The sequence below is a fragment of the Micromys minutus genome, assembly GCF_963924665.1.
Source record: "Micromys minutus genome assembly, chromosome: 17".
NCBI lineage: Eukaryota > Metazoa > Chordata > Mammalia > Rodentia > Muridae > Micromys > Micromys minutus.
In genome coordinates this window covers 38185011-38197630 of record NC_137952.1, presented here as the reverse complement: position 1 = coordinate 38197630, position 12620 = coordinate 38185011, and the positions used below count along the sequence as shown (strand labels likewise).

The 12620-nt window shown below is 43.3% G+C and overlaps 1 pseudogene across 1 annotated transcript; it reads right to left on the bottom strand.

Moving 5' to 3' along the window:
- Positions 1 to 11914: 11914 nt before the first annotated feature.
- On the bottom strand, positions 11915 to 12281 carry LOC308431375 (ribosomal protein eL22-like 1; annotated as a pseudogene). Its single transcript has one exon. The product of its transcript is annotated as a ribosomal protein eL22-like 1 (transcript).
- Positions 12282 to 12620: the final 339 nt, after the last annotated feature.

The following is a 12620-nucleotide window of genomic DNA, read 5'->3' as shown; positions in this document are numbered from 1 at the left end:
TAGAGGCAGAGGCAGGTGAGTTCAAGGCTGCCCTGGTCTACATTACAAGTTCTAGCACAATCAGAGCTACAAAACCTTCTCATTTTTCCCCCTCACAATAAGATGTAGACACAAGTTTTAAAGCAGAGTCCTGGTCTCTGCATGCTGTGCACCAGTGTCTAGAATACATGAGATCATGGTCATGTTTGAGTAAAACTGTGAACTAGTCAAACTTTGTCTCCTGAGCCCTAAGGCCTCCTTTTCCTCACCTTGGGCACTGCCTTTGGTTGAGTTTCACACCCTAACAGCCGTTATCCTTCAACAACTTAAGCTGTTGGGTAGTTGAGTATCCTCTGAGATATATTTGTGGGAGAGTGTTTCAAACCCATGCACCAGTGGGAAACGGTTAGAACCTCCACTGCTGCTTTGTGGTCTGAGAGTTTAATAATCTACCCTTAGGCTTCCAGCAACTAGAACCAAACTGTCTTTGCTAGAGCTGACTTTTGTACTTTCTGGTCATGTGTCTGTAGTAGAACCCAATTAATGCTACTCAAATCCATCCTGGCAGAGGTGGCTGCATGTGTTCCTCACTACTCCCAATGTTATGGTTCCCAAATGAAAGATAGGCTTTCGCGCGCGCGCGCGCACACACACACACACACCCTTTATATTTGGATATGCCTTAAACAGCTCAATGGCTAGGCCACTTCCTAACCTCCACGTGACTGATGTACCTTTTATTCCCGAGTTATTACTTACTAGAATCTATACTATACATTGAAGGACATCAGTGCACGCACTTGACCTGCTCCGTTTCCGACCTGGGCTGGCTCACTGCTCCTTAGGCAACCTGGTGGTCTCCCGCTCCCTGGAGGTCACCATATAGATGCTGAACTCAGTGCGGATACCCGATCAGCATAAGGCACCGCAGCCCAGAATTCCTGGAGTCAAGCGATCCCCCTGTCTCAGCCTCTACAGGAATGAGCCACCGTGCCCGGCAGTGCAGGAACTTGAAGTCTTGCTTTTATTTCGTGAGGATTTCATACAGGTACCTAATGTGCTCTTTGTCAAATCTATCCCCATGCCCTCCCTCTCTAGCTCTCTTCCTATCTTCCACTTTTCCATCTCGACTTCAAACACTTTCTTTTTTAAAACCTAGCGAGTCCACTTAGCCTGTCTATGTATGGGTGTAGGATCATTTGCTGAGCAAGGATAGCCCCTCAGGGGCCACATTCCCAAAGAACACTGACTCCCTAGGAAGCCAATGGCTCCTCAGACAGGTGGAGGATTTCAGGAGCTGGGGTGTGGGTTGGCTGGATCTTGTGCAGGCCTTGTCACAGCTGCTTTTTGTTTCTGTGTACAGCGGCCCCGCCACGTCCAGAAAACATCATTCCCTGCAGCCATTCATTGCCTTTGGCTCCCGCAGTCTTTCTGCTCCCTCTTCCATGATGATCTCTGAACCCTGGAGGAGGAGCTATGATACAGACATTATCTTAGTCAGGGTTTCTATTCCTGCACAAACATCATGACCAAGAAGCTGGGGAGGAAAGGGTTTATTCAGCTTACACTTCCACATTGCTGTTCATCACCAAAGGAAGTCAGGACTGGAACTCAAGCAGGTCAGGAAGCAGGAGCTGATGCAGAAGTCATGGAGGGATGTTGCTTACTGGCTTGCTTCCCCTGGCTTGCTCAGCTTGCTTTCTTATAGAACCCAGGTCTACCAGCCCAGGGATGGCTCCACTCACAGTGGGGTGGGCCCTCCCTCCTTGATCACTAGTTGATAAAATGCTTTACAGCTGGATCTCATGGAAGCATTTTCTCAACTGAGGCTCCTTTCTCTGTGATAACTCCAGCTTGTGTCAAGTTGACACAAAACCAGCCAGTATAAACATTTTATTTAGTTTTTCTTACTCTCTGTATATTGACCAGTTGTAGTATCTGTATAAATCTGTCTCTTTCAAAATGAAGCTCTTTTGATGAAGTGGAGAAATGTACTAATCCATGGCTAAAGATAAGAACTTAAGGGCAGTTTATTGCTAAGTCCATTAAGCAGAATAGTAGTATTAGGTTTTCTTCTAGGGCCTATGACCTAGACAGTCAAAGGATTGGACACAGTGAACAGTGCCGGGCCTGAGTCTCAAACTGTGGAACGGGCTTTAAATCTAATCAGAAAGTGGTTGTTCTCCACCCATAATAGTCCCTCTAGTATTGTACCAACAGATACAGGAACTTGAAACCGACACCTTGGAAGAACACTGCTTGCTGGCATACTCTCAGACCAGCTCGAAGGTTTAGAGCTAGCATTCTTATATAGGTCCGAATTCCCCAGTGCAGAAAATAGCATTGTCCACAATGGGCGGGACCCTCCTGCATTAGTTAAGCTAGTCAGAGCCGCCTGGTCAAGATGATTACTCAAGTGAGACTTTTCCTGGTGATTCTTGTCAGCCTGACAGTTAATGCTATGTAGGGCACCCATCCAAACTATTCCGGTCTAGAACCCGTGCCTGCCTCTTCTCTGCTTCTTACCGTCAGCAGGTGGCTTCATCTGGTCTATGGAGACAAACTAACATAGTAGTCAGGAGTGCCAGCTTCCTGCCAGCACACAGGTATCTACTTCATAGCCAGCGCTTTCCCCAAGTACATTCTCCTCATTTTCCACTAACAGCTTCCTCTTGGGCTCTGAACAGCTGGTACACTAAGCAATAACATGTATTTCAGGTGTCTCTTTTCCTGTTCTGTCTCCTTCCTGTCTGACTCATCTCCCTCCCAGAAGACTTGATCTTGTTCTAACTTGTGAAATCACACCTTACCTTGACCAGCTTACCCTCATCCCTTCCCACAGAAGACATACCTTGCCTCTGGATGTTGCCTCTGTTCGTGTTTCTAGCCTTCAACTTGCTGGACTTCTTGGTACCTTTAATGCAATGTGTCTATTAGGGCGAACATTTGGAAATGCCAGATTGGGTATCTTAAATGAATAGAAATGTGTTTCCTGGAGTGGTGGATGCTTGGAAGTTTTAAGATCTAGGTATCAGCCATTTGAGGTTTAAGACTTCAACGCATGCATTTGGATGCACGAAAGATGCCCCTTCTCCCTTGAAAATTCTGTTCCCACTCTTCTGACTGTCTCCCTGACAGAGCCAAATGGTTGGTTTCCCCCACTGTGGGTCACTATGTCTTCGTCTGACCCTTGAAGAGTATCTATCCTTGATTGTGTGTGTGTGTGTGTGTGTGTGTGTGTGTGTGTGTGTGTATGTGTGTGTGTGTGTATGTGTGTGTGAGTGTGTGTGTGTGTGTGTATGTGTGTGTGTGTGTGAGTGTGTGTGTGTGTGTGCATTATCTACACATGGAGGTTTGGCTGAGATCAGAGGTCTCATTGGGGCCCTTCTCAGTCACTCTTAGTAGTGTGAGAGACTGAGTGTCTGTGGCATTTCAAAGTGATCACAGCCCTCCTTAGTAAACTAAAAAGAATTTTGTGTCTCCAACTAATTTTAACTTCCTTATACTCTGGCCTACATTTTAATTTCTGTATTTGCTTTTACTGTTTTTTTTTAAGTTAGCATACAAAAATTAGGTTTCATTTAGGCATTTTCATGAATATATTTTCCTATTCCCCCCCCCCAGCCCAGTGTTTTCCTTGACCCCCACTGGTCCCTCTTGCTGGTCGCCTTCCTCAGATAGTTTCTCCTGCTTTTACTCCACATGCATTCCTGTACCTCTCCCAGACCTAGTACTCCCCTTTCATAATGCTTTCTGCTTTCATATCAACACACTTACATATTTGTACATAGGTGCTCACACATGTGCACACAGGTACTATACACATGCACACATTTATAATATACACAAATATATATATATATATATATATATATATATATATATATATATATATATATACACAGGCAAACACGTATACATTAAGTCTAGATTTTACATATGAGGGAAAATAAAACAAGTGTTTTTCCTGCATTTAACAGCTTTCCTCTCATCTTCCTAAAAACCTAATTCTAGCAAAGAACTCAAACCTACAGTAGCAATATCTAAAGTTGAATTCTTGATGCAAAACAAATTTAACGCAATGCCAAGAAACTAACCTTTGCAGAAGTGCTCAGACAGGAAGTAGAGAGAGGCGTGCACCATTGTGTTGATGTGAAAGGGAAATTTCTCTTACCAATGAGAGCACTACCTGCTCCCTGTTCCATCCAATGGGGCCACAGTTCCGAACTGAATAAGGGCAGCACATGGTGTGGCTATACGGAGGATGACACATACTTCACTCAACTGTCCTTGTGCAGCGAGAGTGCATTAGGGTCCTCCACTCTGCAGTCCAAACATCCCCCAACAGAGCTCTGTTGTCACCTGCACCACAGTGACTTGCGGCATTATGGGCCAGCCCTTTCTGTGGATGATTAGCAGTTGGACCCCAAGGTCAGTTCAGTGCCTGGGGCACAGAAGGGTCTCAGTTTATAACCGATGAACGAATACAGGAAGTGAGCCAATCAGGATGCAGGGAACTGACAGGGAGGTGGGGGCCCTTCTTCAGAAACAAACTGGAGGCATTTTGCACACTTCCCTGGGTAACATGCTGGGTCTTCTCCAAACGAGAATCCATATTTCAGGACCTTAGAGGAAAGCTGATTGGCGAAAGTAGGTGGGCTCTGGTCAGGGCACAAATCATTCACAGCAGATAACTCTGCCAGGCAGCTCCCTTCTTGAACAAGGCAATGGCAAAAAGAAAAGACAGATCCCTAGGCATTCTCTCTCTAGTCCCATCTTCCCTCTCCCCCCTTCTCTTCTTGCCCGCTCCCCCTTCCCCCATCCCCCTCCCTTTTCCCACCCTGCTCCTGAAAATCCCTTGATCAAAGGAGGAAGTGTGAAGTCTCTCTTCAATGTCACTGTCAACTTTCATCCATACTGCAATTCTACCCTGACCCCAAAACCAACTCTCTGAAATTTCCCAGGAGATTTGCTCTTCCCTTTCACTGCTGGTCACCTTCATGCTAACCAGTGCCAGCCCCTTCACAGGCATCCAGTGACCGCACGCACGGATAAAATGAAGCTGGAGTGCTTGCTATGGTTTTTCTTAGTTGCTTTGCCTTTCTGCAGACAACTGCACGAAGCAGAAATGCTATTGCCTCCCCAGTCTGCACAGTGGGAGCAGGTATCCCAAGTATGTTCTCCAGATTCTTCCTCTGAGACTGTAATATAGAAATCAAAGGCTGTGTCTTGATGAATGCTGCCCTACAAAAGCAGAAAATGGAAGTGGAAGGTAATCATGCGTGGATGCAGTCTCTGAGAGAGTGCCGGCCTTGGTGTGAATTTGACTGCAGACTCTACTTCAGAGCAAGACACTCACTGGTCACTGGCTACAGGGGGACATCAATTCCCAGGCCCTTCCAATTCTTACCAAGACTAGGTAAATTGGCCCCAAAGGTTGGTTCAACCCTCTGAAGAGGCCCAGGCCATTAGGAGCAAAGTGCACACGAACAAGGAATCAGCCCACTAACTTGTAAATAGACCAACAGAGGAAGCTTAATTGGAACGGTGACAGCATCCATGGTAATAAGACACAGCACAGACATGTACCAGCCGCACAGCACTTCACTTATTAAGCCTTCATCAGGGAGGTTTATGGGTGGCTAATGAGTTCTTAATATCCATGGTCTGGCCTTTTGAAGACAATGTCTGAACCCAAGATTTCATTAGGGTCAACTCTACTGGAGAAGGTCCTGAGAAAAATGGGAGCCCATAAGTTTGGTTTAAATGGCTCCTAGGTTCTCTGAGCTTCTTTGTCAGCTCTGACAAAACAGTGCAGAAAGTCGCTCATGCCCTCATAGACCAGGCTCTGTGATTTCAGGCAGCTTATATCTTGAAAGGACTGGGTAGGAAAGACAAAATGTGGTAGGAAATAGGAATATATCTACTACCCATCCTGCTGCAAATGTTGGAACTCCTGATTCAGGAAGAATAATCTCATCAGATCCACAAGAACATAGCACACCAGGACTAAACGTAGGTGTCCCCAGCCTCTGTGTAAAGCTATACCCAAGGGATAGACTGGCCCCATGCCCTCCACCTGTCCCTGATGGCCAACATTACTGTGAGGACAAGCCTCCAACTGTCATGATCACACAATCATTTCCACCTTTCTTCTCTGACAAGATCCATTTCATTTCCTCAAAAAAGTCATACTGCTTCCTAGAGTCAAAAATGGGGAGGAAGGAAGAGAGAGAGAGAGAGAGAGAGAGAGAGAGAGAGAGAGAGCGCAGCTGTGATCTGAGAAGAACATGGAATTAGCCCGGTTCAAAAGCTTGTCAAATGCCTCTAGCTGCAAATACTTTGTTTTTAATGATGAGCTTGGGAAAATTCCCTACTTGCTTTTTGCCTCCCGGCTCCAGCTTCCTTCTTTTAGAAACTCCATCTGGCTTTGAAGGGAAATATAATCCATATGTTTGAATTCCTATTAATCTAACTCATCCTCACCACGTTTATGAGGGAGATTTACTGCCTGCGAACTTGTTAGCCTCTTGGATAGGACTGTCTGCTATTTCTCCCCTCCGTTCTCTGCTTTCAGCATCTCTTTTCTTCCTTATTTGTCTCTCTATTCTGATCTTCTGATTTATTGTTTCATGATTCATTCTCATTCTCTCTCTCTCTCTCTCTCTCTCTCTCTCTCTCTCTCTCTCTCTCCCCTTTAAAAAATCTTCTAATATAGTTGACATAACACCATATGTATTTCATATGCACATGCAATGCTTTGAAGTACAAACTATACATTGTGGGATGGTTACGTCTATGGTTGTGCATTATTTGACTGACTCCATTGCTCCTGCCACACTGCCCACACCAGCCCACAGCAAGGACCACCTGTTCTTCTCTAAGATTACCTCCTGACCCCACAGTTAACTGAGATCATGCAGCAATGCTCCCTGATAGAGCCATAGACCATTTAATAAAAACCCATGTTCCAGACACAGGGAAACTCCCTTGAAATATTGATTTAGGAAGTCCAGGACACTCCCCCGGCCCACCCAAATATAGGCTGTTGCTCTTGCCCCTTTTAGCCTTCCAGAACCTGAAGGTAAGCCTCTATTGCTGAAGACACCAAACACTTTGGATATAATAATTAGAGGAAGAAATCTGAACTTGACCCAGAAGCCTTTCCCTTAGAACTAGTTCTCACAGTACCTGAGAGCCTATGTAAACTGCCAAGAGAAAAAAGCAATGTAAACCTACCCACCTGTAAAGACTGCAAACTACCACAATAGCAAAGCATGATATTCTCAAGGGTACAATGGTGGCATTTATAACTTAGGGGTAACCAACAGCTACCCAATTGGATTTAAGGCCGACTCTGGGGGAATTCATGCCTGGTACAGTAAACCTAGCCATCTAAGTGTAGCTGGTGAGGTCAGGACCATAGAGGAGACCCCACCACTGTCATAGCCTTAAACCAATATAATCCCCAGCTTCCCTGTAAACATCTTATGTCCACGGGTAACTGTATTTCTAACACCTTACAACAGATGGAGACAATCACAGAAATCCAAAACTGGCCAAGATGTAAAGAATAAGTACCAGTGGGGATCTTAACCCCAGCGGATATATAAGTTTACAACACAACCTCAACACCCAAGCCTCAGGGGACGGGGTGGAGGTCAGAGGACCAGGGCATCTGCTTCAAGGTCGTGTTTCAAGCTACACTTATAAAATGTTAACAACATGGTCACCTAAACAAGACCTGCACAATGAAACTGCCAGGTGCTTAGTATGACTTATAGAGAGAAACCCACTGTTTATTCAGTCACCAAATTTAAGCAATGTAGAGTCAAAAAAAAAAAAAAAAAAAAAAAAAAAAAAAAAAAAAAAACCAATCCTTTGGCTTATGGTAAAAATGTAAACACTGTGAATCCCTAGTGAGCAAGAGACACAGACATTCCATAAAAATATACATAAAGTACATTGTAGATGCCTATTTAAATTGGGCTAAAATGGGTGTGTTATGTACAGTATGGTAAAACATTAAAACATCTAAAAGGGAACAAGAAAAATGGTAGAAAACAGCATATTATTACCCTAAGAATGTCTTTATCTCATTTCACAATCTAGATCCCTTTGCCATACTAAATAAAACAAAACAACACATAATACGTGGTAAAGATAAAATACACTGGAATGCTTTTTTTAAAACAAGGAAAGCATCATTCTAAGCAATTAATTAATATGCAGTTTATCTCGAACTTCACTTTGAAGTCAGCATATCTGCATATTTTATAAAACATCCTATGTGCTACTTAGTCCTTACTTGATTACTTAGACTAGAATCTATCATTGATTTGGCACCTCAAACTTATTATAAGAAGCAGAGAAATTTGAACAAAGGAGTTAAATTTTACAGAGGAAGAACAATACTAAGATATATAACATAATGCTCAAAGGAGATGTGCTCAAAATAGTTTATTATAAAATGTTAACTTTAACTATTGTCACAGAAAATACATCTTAATTGTAATACCTGAAAGATTTTATAATACTGTCAACAAAAGGCCTTGTCCTATGTTTGTGGAGTATTATTAAGGTAGAGGGGTCTCACACACATGCCACTGACACACTGATCCTCAGTCACAAACAGGAATATTTTATGCCCGAGCTATATGAGCACAGGGAGAAGTTGTACGTGCACAGGGGAAATTGTATGTGCACAAGGAAAGTTGAATGTGCCCAAGGGAAGTTATATGTGTACAGGGGAAGTTATATGTGTACAGGGGAAGTTGTATGTGTACAGGGGAAGTTGTATGTGTACAGGGGAAGTTGTTTGTGCACAGGGGAAGTTGTATGTGCACAGGGGAAATTGTATGTGCACAGGGGAAGTTATATGTGCACAGGGGAAGTTGTTTGTGCACAGGGGAAATTGTATGTGCACAGGGAAAGTTGTATGGGTACAGGGGAAGCTGTGTGGGTACAGGGGAAGCTGTGTGGGTACAGGGGAAGCTGTGTGGGTACAGGGGAAGCTGTGTGGGTACAGGGGAAGCTGTGTGGGTACAGAGGAAGCTGTGTGGGTACAAGGGAAGTTGTGTGGGTACAGGGGAAGCTGTGTGGGTACAGGGGAAGTTGTGTGGGTATGGGGGAAAGTGTCAATGTGCTTTTCTGTGCTCATCTGCAAACTGCATAAACAATTTCTCTCTTCTTCTTCTTCTTCTTCTTCTTCTTCTTCTTCTTCTTCTTCTTCTTCTTCTTCTTCTTCTTCTTCTTCTTCTTCTTCTTCTTCTTCTTCTCCCCCTCTCATATTTGTCTGTCTATCTGTAACAATAATAATCAAAGAATAGGTCATAGAGTTGAGAGGGAGTAGGGTCGTAGGAGAAGAGCTGGAGAGGAGACAGTGTGAGTGGAAATGTTATAACTGTATTTCATGTATAAAATTCTTAAAAATAACAATAAAATAAATGTTAAAAAAGAATGTGATTATAATGTTTCCATAAAAATATGCAAAAATGTCTATTCCCTTAACTAGGTAAGATGGATTTTTAAATGTTTCTCCAATCTCATTGCTGAAGAAACATGTTCCATTTGTTAATTTGGTTGCTCCCCATTAAGAGAGAGGTTGTGGTCACAGAGATGTGGATTGAGAAAGGGGCACAGGACCTCACCTCATCTTAGTTTGCCATCATGAGAGAGAAAGAGAAGCTGTGGTGGGCATCAGGACTTAGTAAAACATGCAGGTCAGGGCGGAAGAGAGATGACTGGTGGAAAGTGGAGAGTCACACCTGGAGGAGGACTTTACTAACCCAGGACACAGCCATGCAGGCGTGCAGCTGTTGTTCTGGGGAAGGCTCTGGAGACAAGAGTGGGCCTGGATGCTTCTGACCATGTGTAGCAGGTCCCACTACTTGGCATCTCTTTGTCTTGGCAGCATGGACCACAGAGATGATACTTGTAACACCAACAACAATTTTCTACTGTAGTAAAAGTTTAACACACTGTTTCAAATGTGACAGTGTATATTGTCACAGATTGAAATGAAAATAGCTGCAGTGTGTGACAGTCCCCACCATGGAAAATCTTTTATTCATTTATTTGCTGACAATTTCACTCACATATATAATATATTTTTTTACCACTAGGTAAACCTTAAATGATCTATCTCTCAAGGAGAGTGAGCAGAAGAGAGATGCTGGGATTTACTCTCTTAGTTCATAGGCCTTGGCTCTAGTGTTTATTTTCTATCTGTTCTAAAGCTCCTCTTCCAAACCAGCTAGCCCTCTCCTTGCCAACCTTGTCTAATGTTGCACAGAGCTCAGAGGCTATCCAGTCATAGTGGTCTTGGACATTAATTTCCACACATAATGCTTGGCATGAAGAATGAAGTTTTAAAAGGTAATTAATGAGACAAGATACTGGGTTGGTTTGAAATCAAGAGAATGCTCTGGCTCATGAGGCCAAACCACTCATTTCACTGAGCCTGAAGCTAAGGGGCTCAAAGCCACATAGTGATGGATTCTGGGTAGGAGCTTGGATCTGGTCATGGAGGCTTAGAACTCTTCTCAAAGTCCTGGGCTTCTTTGGCAAGGCTTGTTTTCTCTCTGTCCTTGTTGTGTGCCCTGGGGTATCTCCACTGTACCCCAAGGATGTTGATTGGCTGAGCTGTATTTTCTCCCTCTTTTTTCTTTCAGTGTTCCACTATGCTTACCCTCAGATTGGCTACGTGGTCTAGATTGAATTCTTGACCCCAGACTCATGATTTCAGACTAGAGTGTAAGTTGTTTTCTTCTAGACCTTGAGCATTTTGCCTGACAGGCATCATCTCATTTGTCAATTATGTCCAAGAAGAACCTGAGAGGTCGTGCTGTGGACCTGCCCCCTTATTTACAGATAATGGACATTTGGAAAAGGCCATTTCTAAATGGGATAAGGTCACTGCACCAAGAGAGAGAGAGTGCTAGGAATTGAACATAATGCCTGCTGCATGCTGGGAAAGCTGCATTTTTGTCCAGTTTAAAGACCAAACTGATCACCTTGAGAAAATGTCTCCCAGTAACAACTACCAGAGATACTTGAATAAACCCAGTTACATTGAGGGCAGAAGGAGCTGAGACTGAAGGAGGTCTGTGGTGAGCATTCAGAAAATGCAGAGAGCAGGGATTTTGTATTTTGCTGAAATATTTGCCTGAAGATTTAGTTTTTAGACTTTATATCAATGATTACTTGCTAACTAATTGTTGACGACTCATTGCCCATGGGTTATCTATTATTATGGTTTAAATGTAAATGTCCCCCATGGGCTTCCATCTGTTTGCAAACTAGTTCATCAGCTGATGAGCTCTTTAGGAAGGTTGTGGAATAATTAGGAGGTGGAGCCTCACTTGAGGTAGGACTTGAGATCTTACAGACCAACCCACTTCTTCACTGCTTCCAGACTAGCACTACCTATTTGGTGTGTGTGGCGGGCAGGCTTCCTGCCCACTTCTTGAAGTGTAAATAAATCTTCCTTGAGCGCTTCTTTTGAGGAATGGGGTTGCAGCCTTGAGAAAACCAATAAACAAACTGACACATTCAAGAAATTATAATATTGAGAATATTAGAAAATAAAATTGCAGGAAGCTCCACAGAGCAAACCTAGAGTTTCCTTACCCCTTGCCAAACACGCTGCTGAATCCATAAGGGTGAAGTAATGTATGGGGACAGCCTGTCTCAGCCTTCTGCCACCTCACAGCACCTTTGCCTCTTAGACTGCTTGATGGAGCATTGCTCGCTTGGGTCTTTTCAGCCATTGTGTAGTTAGGTTTACAATGCTTGCATCTCTACAGAACACTCGGAATTTTTCTTGTTCTTTTTTGTTTTTGTTTTTTTTAGAGTAAAATGACTTTTATTTGCTCATAAAGTCCAATTTTAGGTGTCTTTAGCATACTTTCATTTTATTAAAAGCAAAGGCCAATTAGTCCTCAGACGCTGAACCATCTTCATCTTGACTAATCTGGAAATATCGAAGTTCATAAGTCTCCTTGTCAGATGTGACCACATGAAGCCAATCATGAAGATTCTTCTTCTTAAGGTACTCCTTGGTAAGATATTTCAAATATGTTTTTGAGAACTGTTTCTCGGAAACAACTGTGATTTTATTCTTTTCAGGTGTTCAGTGTGAACATTTCCAAGGTTTCCGGTTTTCCCATTGACTTTGACCTTCTCCCTTAGAAACTGTTCAAATTTCCAGAATCAAAGATTCCATCTTCTACTGGACGAGTAAGGTCCAAATGAAACCTCCAGGTTGACTTCTTAGGCTTCTTGTCTTCCTGCGGCACCATGTTGATCAGCAGCTGTGAGAAGAGAATTAACACTGTAGCTATTTATGGTGCATTTACATTATACTAGGCATATCAATAATCCAGAGAGCATTCCAAATATACGAGTACATGTGCCTAAATTACAGGCAAATGCTACACCACTGTATACAACAGACTAGAACAACACCCGAGGATTCTGGGATCTGTTGGCGATCGGAAACCAATCCCCTGTGCATGCTGAAGGGTGACTTGCACATGGTATGAAATAGGAACTGGGGTCTATTTTTTTCAATCACATGGGCAACTGCTTTAGGATCTTCTGTCTACCACAGGAATGGGCTTGTTTGCATGAATGAGATT